This window comes from Chelon labrosus (genome assembly GCF_963514085.1).
Source record: "Chelon labrosus genome assembly, chromosome: 18".
NCBI lineage: Eukaryota > Metazoa > Chordata > Actinopteri > Mugiliformes > Mugilidae > Chelon > Chelon labrosus.
This window is the reverse complement of record NC_140351.1, coordinates 10,779,264-10,793,166: the sequence shown is the minus strand read 5'-3', so window position 1 is coordinate 10,793,166 and position 13,903 is coordinate 10,779,264. Positions and strand designations below refer to the sequence as shown.

Here is a 13,903-nt window from a genome sequence, read left to right as displayed (position 1 = left end):
TTATGAGTCTACACATCTAATATGCCTACCATAGGCTGTCCATTCATTCATTCATTCATTCATTCATTCATTCATTTACTGTAACCGCTTGTCCTGTGAAGGGTCGAGGGGGGATGGAGCCTATCTCAGCTGTCAACGGGCGAGAGGCGGGGTACACCCTGGACAGGTCGCCAGTCTATCACAGGGCTAACACAGAGAGACAGACGACCACCGTCCAAAGACATGCACGTTAGGTTAATTGGTGATTCTTAATTGGTCGTAGGTGTGCATGCCACTGTGAATGGTTGTCTGTCTCTCTGTGTTAGACCTGCGATAGACTGGCGACCTGTCCAGGGTGTACCCCGCTTCTCGCCCAATGACAGCTGGGATAGGCTCCAGCCCCCCTGCCACCCTCCACAGGACAAGCAGTTACAGAAAATGAATGGAGTTCCTCAAAGCAACTTTACACCCATATTCATTCTTTCTCTCATCTTGCCAACTACGACTGGTGAAGGCGCATGTAATGGACCCAAAATATTTGACTTCAAAGAACAAAGGTTCGCTTTCAAATCTGTCCTGTGAATGAGACAGGGAGTTGAGATACACCAGGGAGGAGAGAATGACCAATTTGCTGAGTTAAATGGCTAGAGAAATTGTCCGTGTCTGCTTTATTGCAATTTCTACAGAAAACTATTATTTTACATGAACTGAATCAAACACACAGTAATTTCTCCGTTCTTAATGACAGATCAGGACATGTGCAGTAGGTTTGTAATTATCATAGCGTGACAGCATGGGCTTCTTTCATGCACTGTTCTATGCATACAGTAATTACTGTGGTTGGATTTGATGTCAGTTCTCAATGACAGGTTACTGATTACACCTCCTGACTGTGAATTCACTCTAGTTGTTTTGATTTGAAAATGGCTTTGTGATGATTTTTGTGTTGTGGTTGTTAATAATGGAGGAAAATGTGTGAATGATGCCTTTCAGACCTATTTAGAAATGCTTATCTATGTAGTGGAAAAGAGAAGAGAGAGTATATATATATATATATATATATATATATATATATATATTTATTTAGTGGAGCAAAAAAAAAAAAACAGCAATAAAGTGGAAACAACAGAAAGACCTTGCTCTTGAACACCATCCACGCAGTATTCCAGGTGTGCCAGAGCAACAGCTTCATTCACTTTTTAATAAAGTGTGAGTGTCAACCAGTACACCATGGTCACGAAAACCTACGGCACACTTAAGTGATCTACTGGTGTCACTCTAGATCAGCCACAACATTAAAACCACTGACAGGAGACGTAAATAACATTCACCATCTTGTGACAATTCAATGTTCTGCTGGGAAACTTTTGGACCTGACGTGGATGTTACTTAGACACAGCACCCACCTAGACGAGACCAGGCACCCCCACCCCAGAGCAATGACACTCCTTGATGGCAGCAGGCACAGACAGAAGAACAGTTTAGGACTCAAAAAGCATGAAAAATAGCACAAGGTGTTGACCTGGCCTCCAAATTCACTAGATCCGAAACTGATCAAGCATCTGTGGGATGATCCACAGAGGAGAGAAGACTTGAGCGAATAGCAACGAAACCTTCAAGACGATCTAAATTCTCAGAAGACTCACAGTTAACCTGTCCTCCTCTTTCATCTCCTTGTTTTCTTTCCTCGTCTCCTCTGCTCCTCTCGCTCAGTGTCTCTTCCTTCACTTGACCTTGCACACGACGAGGAGGCTCTCTAACCGCCCACTAATCCACCTCACCACAGTCCCCGAACTATTTCCACTTCTGTGCTTTCCCCTCCACTCTGAAATAAACATACACACCACAACCCTGTTCCCCTCGCTTCTCCCCTGCACACATATGCACAGAGCAGTTGGCACAAACCACCGGGGAGAAGCTTCATTAATAGCCTAGCAGGTAACTAGACGAGAGGAGGACACTAGACAGCCATGTGTTATTCCAGATAAGACATGGAGTGGGCCGGACAGAGGACGAGTGTGAGGAGGGGAATATAAAAACTCAGACAGTGTCAGTGCGCTTTGAGCTGACTCCTCAGTGACCCGAGTGTGTACCCCTGAAGATATGCTATCTGCAAAGGAGGAGATGGTCAAGAGTTCACACCAAGCTCGATGCCACTGAACTTCAACACAAGGGAGTGAACACAAGGTGAACAGTGTTTCCATCTCCTCTGAGCCTCTCCCGTCACTTTCATTTTTAATCTTTATTTTTCCAGGAAAGGTTAACTGAAAACACAAACACTTTTTATTAGTTCCCTGCTTCAAATTCACAATGCTCCACATGACTCATCAGGGAGCCTTTCAGCACGCTTTAACAGCAGATCCTACGCTCTGCGGGTGCACAGGTCCCGAAGATCTGGGTTAAGTGATTTGCTCAAGGGCAGCTATGCTGTTTTTGAGAGGACGCAGCAGCATTCAGTCAGTTTTAAGGCTGTGAACAACCATAAAACCTACATGCATAGATTTCCAGAGGACGGGAAATCCCTATTTTCTGAATGGTTCCTTCATGACAGTTATGACATTTCTTATCTACAAATAGTCATAAATACTCATGGTTAGCTTCAGTTAACTGTGTGAGATCAAGAAGCAGCTCCACTTGAGTGTGGATAAAACATACTTGATAAACTTTCCAAAACTTTCATATTATCATTTAGCAATGAACACATTAAAATTACACGAAACATAAATTCGCAAACGTGGAAATTCACTTCCAGTTAATATCAAATAGCCTCTGAGGAACGGCTACAGGATGTATACTGCATATCACTACTTTTTACAACCAGGTACTATTTAATTCATGTGTCGCAAAAGCCATGAGCCGATGTGAATAACTTCACAGTCATACCATACCTTTCAACAACATGCCAAGACATCAGAAGAGCATCTGAAGGCAGACTCGCCAAATGATTTCCCCAAAACTGAGATATCCCGCCCCAGTCACCTGGCCCGGCACTACCCCGTGGTGTTGTTTATACATTTCTCAGCTCTTTCCTCCAAAATCCATCTCTCATCTTTTCTTCTCTCCCTCTCATCCTTAGCTCTCTATTGCATTGTTTGTCCCTCACTATTCTGTTTCCAAAGTGCTTATGGTCCATGCTCAGGGTTTTTGCAAGTTTATCAAATTCTATGCACAAATTCATGCATATATGCACACATACACACGCTGAACTGCATGCAGACTACCTTGCCATTTAAGGCAATGCACAATGTTAAAACCTGATATCACCCATCGGTTTATTTCATAGAATAACAACAGAAATAAAAATGATATCTTCTTAGTATTTGGCTGACTGCATGCATAAGACTTCTTTTCGTGGCCAGAAGATACCTTCCTCTCCGTGCCCTTGCAAAGGTATATAAGAAAGAAAAGAGAACAAAACCATTTTTGTCTCCACCCAAAACCTTCACCACCCCCCTATCCCAATTTTTTTATTTCTCTATTGTGTTCACCCAGCTATTCTGCACTTATCTGTGCTTGGCTGAATGAACAGCTCAATTCAAAAGCATTACTATGCAGAGCGGAGGGCAGGCGGCAGGATAGCAAAGGGAGGAGGCGGATGAAGATGAGGAAAAAGCCGTGGTTGCTGAACACCTTGCAAAAGACTGCCTAGTGAACCATTTAATTCCCTCTCCTCCAAAGTCAAATCATTAACCAGCAAACCGATGGGTAATTGGAAATGTTTGCATATAGTGTGTGTGTGTGTGTGTGTGTGTGTGTGTGTGTGTGTGTGCAACAGTGTATGTCGGGGTTTGTGTGTGTATGAGTGTTAGGCAACTTAAGAGCTAAGACACTTTGACGTTTCGTTTAATGAAGAATTCAGGTAATTTACAGCAACAAAGGCCACAAAGTGCCTGAGGTAAGTTTCAGATTTTACTCACTATTCGTGCATTTGTGTATGTGTGCGTCAGTCTCTACCTTTTAGCCTAAAATGCATTTATTTATGAATGCTACATGCTGTAGAGTTCGGCAAAACCACTTTTAAAGTCTAGCGTGCAGCTTGTGTGGTGCATTTGGGAACCCTTAGATAATTTACTCCCTGTAAGGAGGAATATTTAAAAAAAAAAAAAAAAACTGTTTTAAAAGTTACTGATGATCAAAAACGCAGCCGAGCTGTCACACTGTTTTAGCAAACCATGAGATCAGTGGAGGAAAACCAACGAAAGAAAACTTGGAAAACAAAAATAACGAGGAGGAAAGACGGAGCCTGGCAGTCTCCTCGTTGGCCGCTTGGAACACCGGAGCTGCTGTCACTCAGGGAAGAACAAGCCAATCACTTTACTACAGCTGGTCAACAAATATCCCCGCGGTCTGCTCTGACTCACACACACAAGAACACACCATGTAAACAAGAGGGATATGCATGTCGGTAGTTCTTGTGCCCGTGCACTTACCCTGGCAAACACACACACACACACATACACACACAAATACGCCCATTATCTAACTGCTCAGGCGCTCTCCCTCATCGCAATCCTGACACGCTTTCTTATTCTCCCTGGCTGCATGTTTTTCATTTCCTGAATGTCCTTTCTGTCTGTGTGTATCTTTACATTTGTGTGTCTCTGTTTTGACAGCCAGAGACAAGCCTTTCCAGAGAACAGATCTCCAGATACTGAGAAAACAACAAGTGAAAGCTATTTTCTGGCATTTGCTTGTTGCTGCTGGACCCTTTGTTAGACCGGCCCACAGTCGGGGCCATTGTACTGTATATATGTGTGTGCGTGGATTTGTGTGCTCTCCTTCCGTAGCAGGCAGGGGAAATCAGTCCGGCCTGGTCTGGTCTTTTGTTTTTATTGACAAGTGCACGGGACAAAACAGAAGGGCCATAGAGAATGTTTCTGTGAAGCCCCGCGGGCTGTGGGTTGCGGGTTGTGTTTATGTGGGTATGTGCCTTTCCAGTGCCATGAAAACTCTAGTAATGCTTAATTTAAATCATTAATTTTTAAATGGTTTTAAAAACAAGAGTGGCTGGGGTGAAGACTGTCTGCACCACAGCCGGAGAATGTGCCTTACAGAGCACACACACAAAAAATTTAGCCTCAGTGGGAGACATTCTTCTTCTCCTCTAACCACTACTTGACACTTGCTGACAGAATTAAAATTCTGGGCTACACAGTCAATCAAGCTTCCCGCCAGGGGTGGAGACCACAACCAAGTTCTGCTGCAGGCAGAAACTAAATGGATTTTTTGATCTGGGTCTACAACTCAAGACAGGCTGAATGAGCAGAATAAGGAAGTTGATGTGCGCTACATCCTGTGAGGTTTTGTTCTACCACCCTTTATTTCTTTGAATATCTGCTCTCTTTCGTCAGGAATGTCATCAGAATTTAGTTTTCTTTTGTTGTAACTGCAATTATACATGATGCAGTTCAATAAGTTAGTGCTCGTCTTTGTTCGTTTTGTGTATATAATATCTTTGGATATTGTGTTTTCTGTTTCCAGTGAGCTGACGTCTCATCCAAGTGACAACCTCTGGGACTGAGGGATTACACCAGCATCATTTATTTAACGATGTATCTAGATATCATGCTGTCACTTAGGAATCAGAGGCATGACGTAACAAATACGCAGAAAATTTAGCCAATGCAAAAAAAATGGCCATAACTGCAACACCTTGAGGCAGACTTCTGTCTATCTCTCTATGGCTAATTTCCCCATTCATGTACATCAGGGGTGTCAAACTCATCTTAGTTTAGGGGCCACATACAGCCCAATTTGATTTCAAGCGGGCCTGACCAGTAACATAATACATGATAACCTATTAAAATAAATTGATGAACTATCCTTTTACAAAACATTTTATAAATAACCTGACCTCTTCCTAAAACAGTGGACAAATTAGGAACAGCAGTTACTTTTAAATTAAAAAATTACAGATAATGTCTTCCATGTCATTTTTGCGCTTTGCAAATTCATACCACAGTCCAGATTTTTTTTTATATAGTTTTTGTATAGACGATTAGCATGGGTTAACTTAACACAGTTATATATTTATTTTCTATGTAAATGTTTAATTCCTCTGCACATTTTTTTAACTTTCAGAGTTTTAACTCCTCCACATATTTAATTTCTCTGTACATATTTAAATTCTATGCAAATGCTTAATTTTACTACATGTGTTTCATTTCTTTGATTTCTCTGTACACATTTAAATTTGCATTTATCTCAGGTCAATTTCAGCGTATGGTTACTGTGTTATAAGTTCACTCTAATGTATGTTCAGTGTATGTTACTGCTACTGGATGGTTGAATTTCCTTCGGCATCAATTAAGTATCTATCTATCTATCCATCTTATGTTTAGGGTTAGGGTTAGATACATTTTTTTTTTACTACATATTTTGCCTATTTAATTCCTATTAAGGTTTAAAGTTATACTAAATTCAAGGTGTGGCCTCTGACTGACATGTAGGTGCTAGTTGTTTGCCGAGGCATCACCCGCCCACCTCAGCAGCACTCAAGTTCCACCACTTTGCCCAGTTTTAAATGAGTTACTTGGAGTCAGGCACTGCCAATTTGGCGACAGGCGGTGCCACCCACGTTTACCTTCAGAACCGCTCCTCACGATGTTTTGTCCATCCTTATAAACATTGAGAAATCTTTTTTTTTTTTTATTTCCTGCCTTCAGTGTTCTACGAAGGACAGTGAGTTCGAGCTGCGCAGCATGTCTGCCCTTTTCATCCTAACCATTTATTCTATGTCAGTCTGTTGCTCTGTGCACCTTTGTTGATTTCTCTACATCAAAGGCTTTAATATGTGTTTTATTTGTGCAGGCGAGCTGCTTCCAACATTTTTTTTCCTGTCATTTCAAGGGAGCCGGTACATTATTATGTTCCTTTGTATCCGTTATATCTGTGCGTCAGAGCTTCGGTTCAGTCTCTCATTAACTGCCCTCACCTGCTAAAAAGAGGCTATTGAAGAGTCGGGCACAAAGGGAAATGGAATCATTTCTTTGCTTCACATACAATATTAGGGACAAAATGAGGAAGGCTTCTAGGACATTTCATGCTAACGCTTTTTTCATACACTGCATACACTGCCTTTTTGGCTCATTAATTACTGCAGAGCAATTGAAAGAAAGAGAAAAGTCAAGAAACACTTTAGCGTCACACCTTCATCAGTATTTCCCCCCCTTAAATTCACACGCACACACAGAGAAAGGGAAAAGAATAGAGTTTTAAGAGCCCATTACTCAGGCTGTGAACATTTGGCACCTTCTCTCCCCTCTGCTCACCAGGGACTAACACTGATGGAGTGAAGACTGCCTCCCTGCCTCTGCCATAAAACCCCACACACCACATGGAGCTGTGTTTGAGTGTGCACGCCTTTACCACTGCAAAATAGCTCATATCGCGTGTGTTTGGACATGATGCGAGCGGCGGCCAAAATGTTCCCACATCCGCGTCTGACTCCTCTTTATGCCGCACACGCCTCCTCCCTCAGAACCTTGACATTAGTTGTAAGACCCACGAGAGCCATTTGAGAAAGCGGACTCAAAGTGACTCAGATAGACGCCCCTCACCACTGACAGCCTCGTCGTGGACTAAATAAAAAGTTTCATTCTTGAGTGTTTATTAGGGCACCGTCTGTGCACCGCTGATATAAAACGGGCACCACAGAGCATTTGATAACGGCGCCAGGAAGCACTGAGACAGGCAGAAGGCAAAATTTCACTGACCTTTTCAGTGCCAGTGTTTTGTCCACCATCCAAGCACACATTCATGACAGAGCTATTAATATTTCATAGCAGCCACTTAAATCGCACCAAAGGAGACTTTCACGAGCCACGGGGAAGTGTACTATTTAGGGCCCGAGCACGAAGTGCAAGGACCCTATTGTTTTCGTACTGTTTATTATTATTATTAGGGCCCGAGCACGAAGTGCAAGGACCCTATTGTTTTCGTACTGTTTCTTTTTATTATTAGGGCCCGAGCACGAAGTGCAAGGACCCTATTGTTTTCGTACTGTTTATTATTATTATTATTATTATTATTATTATTATTATTATTATTTTCCAGGAACTTTGGAACATTCTACGCATGCCTAAACATGCACGAAAAGTCCTGGAAATTGGCAGAAAGATTCGTTTGCCCGAAAATTGTAATGTATCAGCGCCTCGAGCACGGGCGTGGCAAAATGGCTCTGTAGCGCCACCTACGGACCCTACGGACCTTCTACGGACCAGCCCCTGAAGCCCGTTGCGTCTAAAAATCTGGAAATATGTCACGTATATGTAACATCCCAGGACGCACAAAAAAGTCTCTTGGAGCCATATTCTAAACCCAACAGGAAGTCTGCCATTTTGATTAAACATGTGAAAATTGGAGAAAATTGGAATTAATCATCATTTTTTTTTCAGGCATTAAAGCTATCAGATTGACTTTAAAAACTATGGAATTAGGTAGTTGAACACTTGATGAACATAAGCATATTTTTTGTTGACTTTTCGTCGATGTGGCGTTTGTCTGCTGGCCCCTGAAAGTTTTTTTGACGCGCCATGAAACAGGAAGTTGCATTAAACGTGCTTTAAACGTGCTTTAATTCAGTCCAAAGTGCATGAAACTTTACAGTATTGTTACGGGTCCCTAACTGAACACATCCATATGTCAATATTCATGCAATTATTGTAGCGCCACCTATTGATGGCAGGAAATGTCTGATTTTAAATAGAGTCTGTTGTATGAGCTGCCATTCCTGTCGGGATGATTTTTATTGTTTTCAGATGTTATCACGACATACTTATGATCTTCATGATCACTCCCTGCGAAGATTGTGAGTTTTCGTTAAACTTTAGGGCCTTTTATGGTAGTGAAAGTGAAAAGTTGCTCTGTCTCCCTCATTTCATCATCAGTGCACACGTAGTTCGCTACTTTGTCCAGCAGATGGAGCCAAAGTATTTCTCTCTGCTGGCTGAATGTCAGAGTGTGTGTGTGTGTTGCTTAAACTTCTAATGATTGGTGAGGCTGTTTTAACATACTTTGATGGCACAGAGAGAATAATTATACAACTGTTTGTTGATGCCACGGAGAGAATACAGTCAAAAGAGTTTGGTGTTGCCGCCGATATGGCGATGCTAGTTCCGTTAGCCTGTCTATGGTGTTTCCCATTGTACATTAGCATTAAGCTAGCGGAGTTTATTCATCGTTGTTATAGATAGATAGATAGATAGAGAGATAGATAGAGAGATAGATAGATGTACAGGTAGATAGATAGATAGATGTACAGGTAGATAGGTAGATAGATAGATAGATAGATAGATGTATAGGTAGGTAGATAGATAGATAGATAGATGTATAGGTAGGTAGGTCGGTAGATAGGTAGATAGATAGATAGATAGATAGGTTGGTAGGTAGGTAGATAGATCGATAGATGTGTAGGTAGATAGATAGATAGATAGATAGATAGATAGATAGATAGATAGATAGATAGATAGATGGATAGATGGGTTTTATTTATATTAAACTTAAATTAGGAGTGACAGAATAAATCCTTGAAGCAAGAAGACTTTGCCTGTCATTGGAGAACTGTTAGCTATCGTGCCACGGTGCACTGTTACTCCACTGTATCCCCTGAGAAATGCAGTGACCCCGTCCTTGCCGGACGCCGACTGGCGTGGATTGCGAGGGCCCGTTCAACGCTGCTTGCAGCTTTAATTATTATTATTCTTTGTCAGGAACTTTGGAAAATCCTACGCCGCTTAAACATGCACGAAAAGTCCTGAAAATTGGCAGAAAGATTCGTTTGCCCGAAAATTGTAATGTATCAGGGCCTCGAGCACGGGCGTGGCAAAATGGCTCAGTAGCGCCACCTACAAAATTTCTACGGACCAGCCCCTGAAGCCCGTTGCGTCTAAAAATCTGGAAATATGTCACATATATGTAACATCCCGGGACGCACAAAAAAGTCTCTTGGAGCCATATTCTAAACCCAACAGGAAGTGTGCTATTTTGATTAAAAGTGTGAAAATTTGTGAAAATTGGACAAAAACAGCGTTTCTTAGAGATTGTAAATGAGGTATTAAATTTTATCAGATTGACTTCAAAACTATGGAATTAGGTAGTTGGAATCTCGATGAACAAAAACTAAAATAGGCGCATATACTTTTCGTCGAAGTGGCGTGGGTCTAATGGCCCCTGACAGTTTTTTTGACCCGCCATGAAACAGGAAGTTGCATTAAACGTGCTTTAAACGTGCTTTAATTCAGTCCAAAGTGCATGAAACTTTACAGCATTGTTACTGGTCCCTAACTGAACACATCCATATGTCAATATTCATGCAATTATTGTAGCGCCACCTATTGTGGGCAGGAAATGTCTGATTTAAATAGGGTCTGTTGTATGAGCTGCCATTCCTGTCGGGATGATTTTTATTGTCTTCAGATGTTATCACGACATACTTATGATCTTCATGATCACTCCCTGCGAAGATTGTGAGTTTTCGTTAAACCTTAGGGCCTTTTATGGTAGTGAAAGTGAAAAGTTGCTCTTTCTCCCTCATTTCATCATCAGTGCACACGTAGTTCGCTACTTTGTCCAGCAGATGGAGCCAAAGTATTTCTCTCTGCTGGCTGAATGTCAGAGTGTGTGTGTGTGTTGCTTAAACTTCTAATGATTGGTGAGGCTGTTTTAACATACTTTGATGGCACAGAGAGAATAATTATACAACTGTTTGTTGATGCCACAGAGAGAATACAGTCAAAAGAGTTTGATGTTGCCGCCGATATGGCGATGCTAGTTCCGTTAGCCTGTCTATGGTGTTTCCCATTGTACATTAGCATTAAGCTAGCGGAGTTTATTCATCGTTGTTATAGATAGATAGATAGATAGATAGATAGATAGATGTACAGGTAGATAGGTAGATAGGTATAGATAGATAGATATGTAGGTAGATAGATAGATAGATGTATAGATAGATAGATAGATGTATAGGTAGATAGATAGATAGATAGATATATAGGTAGGTAGGTAGATAGATAGATAGATAGATAGATAGATAGACAGACAGATAGATAGGTTTTATTTATCACATGCACAGTTATACATAGTACAATGCACATTGAAATGTATTGTTGTACCTGCTTCCAGTAGTAAAAAAAAAATATATAAGTACTACAGTAAACAGTAGTTTGCACACAAGGTAAGCAATATAAGTGTAATGTACACCGTTACAGAAATAAAATGAAATAAAAATAAAAATATAGAATAGTAAACTAAGGTGAGGTAGTTGTATATGTACATAAATTAACAGTATTTGTCAGTCTTTACTAGATGTAAAGAGAAGTAAGAGATACTTAGAGATACTTAAGATATATTCTTAATTTTATATTTAATCATCTTTTGTTGTATGTATTTCAGTTTTACGGTAAACTTCAATTGGGAGTGACAAAATCAATCCTTGAAGTAAGAAGACTTTGCCTGTCATTGGACAACTGTTAGCTATCGTGCCACGGTGCATTGTTACTCCACTGTATCCCCTGAGACCTGCGGTGACCCCGTCCTTGCCGGACGCCGACTGGCGTGGGGGGCGAGGGCCCGTTCAACGCTGCTTGCAGCTTTAATTATTATTATTATTATTATTATTATTATTTTCCAGGAACTTTGGAACATTCTACGCATGCCTAAACATGCACGAAAAGTCCTGGAAATTGGCAGAAAGATTCGTTTGCCCGAAAATTGTAATGTATCAGCGCCTCGAGCACGGGCGTGGCAAAATGGCTCTGTAGCGCCACCTACGGACCCTACGGACCTTCTACGGACCAGCCCCTGAAGCCCGTTGCGTCTAAAAATCTGGAAATATGTCACGTATATGTAACATCCCAGGACGCACAAAAAAGTCTCTTGGAGCCATATTCTAAACCCAACAGGAAGTCTGCTATTTTGATTAAACATGTGAAAATTGGAGAAAATTGGAATTAATCATCATTTTTTTTTCAGGCATTAAAGCTATCAGATTGACTTTAAAAACTATGGAATTAGGTAGTTGAACACTTGATGAACATAAGCATATTTTTTGTTGACTTTTCGTCGATGTGGCGTGGGTCTGCTGGCCCCTGAAAGTTTTTTTGACGCGCCATGAAACAGGAAGTTGCATTAAACGTGCTTTAAACGTGCTTTAATTCAGTCCAAAGTGCATGAAACTTTACAGTATTGTTACTGGTCCCTAACTGAACACATCCATATGTCAATATTCATGCAATTATTGTAGCGCCACCTATTGTGGGCAGGAAATGTCTGATTTTAAATAGAGTCTGTTGTATGAGCTGCCATTCCTGTCGGGATGATTTTTATTGTTTTCAGATGTTATCACGACATACTTATGATCTTCATGGTCACTCCCTGCGAAGATTGTGAGTTTTCGTTAAACTTTAGGGCCTTTTATGGTAGTGAAAGTGAAAAGTTGCTCTTTCTCCCTCATTTCATCATCAGTGCACACGTAGTTCGCTACTTTGTCCAGCAGATGGAGCCAAAGTATTTCTCTCTGCTGGCTGAATGTCAGAGTGTGTGTGTGTGTTGGTTAAACTTCTAATGATTGGTGAGGCTGTTTTAACATACTTTGATGACACAGAGAGAATAATTATACAACTGTTTGTTGATGCCACAGAGAGAATACAGTCAAAAGAGTTTGATGTTGCCGCCGATATGGCGATGCTAGTTCCGTTAGCCTGTCTATGGTGTTTCCCATTGTACGTTAGCATTAAGCTAGCGGAGTTTATTCGTCGTTGTTATAGATAGAGATAGATAGATAGATGGATGGATAGATGGATATGTAGGTAGGTAGATAGATAGATAGATAGATGTATAGGTAGGTAGGTAGGTAGATGGGTAGGTAGATAGATAGATAGATAGATAGGTAGGTAGATAGATAGATAGATAGATGTGTAGGTAGGTAGATAGATAGATAGATAGATGGATAGATGGATAGATGGGTTTTATTTATATTAAACTTAAATTAGGAGTGACAAAATAAATCCTTGAAGCAGGAAGACTTTGCCTGTCATTGGAGAACTGTTAGCTATCGTGCCACGGTGCACTGTTACTCCACTGTATCCCCTGAGAAATGCAGTGACCCCATCCTTGCCGGACGCCGACAAGCGTGGATTGCGAGGGCCCGTTCAACGCTGCTTGCAGCTTTAATTATCTGTTTGAATTCATCGCCCTTGTAATTCACACTCAGCAATTTTTAATTTCCAGACTCAACTCTTTATCTGGAATGAAGTGACATTAAAGAGGCTGATGTTCTGTGAAGTCACAGCAGAAAATCAAGATCCAGAGCGCAAACTTAGAAGATCCATTATATCAATGTAGATGGAAAGAAAAAAAGAGAAGCATAAGAAAACATTTTCTATTGCTGGAAGCAGTGTGTTCCTCTGTAATCTGATTAATTTAATTGAATTGGAACTTAATGCAAGATGTAAAAATTCATTTATAGTGGCCTGCAGCGGTTTGTCTGAAGTAGTGAGTGAATTTGTTTTTGTTTTTTGCACACTGTGCATGCTTGATGACCTCTTTAAGGATTTTATGGCTGGGTCAATAGGAGTCGCGATCAAAGCAAAAGGATAACACCTATAAATACAAACATCAAACTGAATGCTAAACCTCAATGAGGGAACTTCAGTTCCTCTGACGTAAATGGATCCTCTTTGATCACCCCCCCTCCCCCTAATTCATTTCATGAGCTGGCACCGGTTGCTGCTTGGGTGGTAACTATGGATCATCTCCATCTGTGACTTGACTCATTACCTTGAGTCATTCATCTTCAGATAACGTTTTGTAATGGACTTGCAGTGTCGCCAGAACAATTGGAAAAAGAAAAGAGATGATCTAATACATTCATTGCAAAACAACATCGGCATTTTCTCTGCGATCGCTTGTCATCTGAAGACAATAT

General features: G+C 41.0%; 1 protein-coding gene across 1 annotated transcript in view; it reads right to left on the bottom strand.

Annotated features, from left to right (window-relative positions):
* Positions 1–13,903, bottom strand: part of cntnap2a (contactin associated protein 2a) — a gene marked incomplete at its 5' end in the record, with an annotated part of 330,965 nt that overhangs the window by 159,400 nt on the left and 157,662 nt on the right. The window lies entirely within an intron of this gene.